Raw genomic sequence first — 412 nt, 5'->3', positions numbered from 1 at the left:
AAGTCTGGGTGAGGAAGGAAAGGCTGAACTGGGCCCAAAAAGCCAGGGGTAGGGGATCAGGTGGATGAGGATCCTTCCCATGAAAACAATTATTCAGTTAATCATCTACCAAATTCTTCTGGGGAGTACTATCATTTCTTTTCTTTCAATTCTCAAATATAACTTGATTTCTTCCCACTCTTATTTTTGCCTCCCCCTTTTTTGATAATATAACATACAGAATTTAAAGACTGAGAGGGTGGAGAGGTTTGGGGTGCATAATGGAAGCATGAATCAAGGATGATTCCAGGCTTTTAGCTTGCCAACAAGAAAGATGCAATAGGAGAAAGAGTACACTAGGGAGAAAGATGATGGGTTAAGTTGGGAGTGGTCAGAGGGACATAAAACTGAGGTTCTTTAGTGAGTGGTTTAG

The sequence above is a fragment of the Bison bison genome, unplaced genomic scaffold (assembly GCF_000754665.1).
Source record: "Bison bison bison isolate TAMUID 2011002044 unplaced genomic scaffold, Bison_UMD1.0 scf7180017854503, whole genome shotgun sequence".
Classification (NCBI taxonomy): Eukaryota; Metazoa; Chordata; class Mammalia; order Artiodactyla; family Bovidae; genus Bison; species Bison bison.
This window is presented reverse-complemented; position numbering follows the sequence as displayed.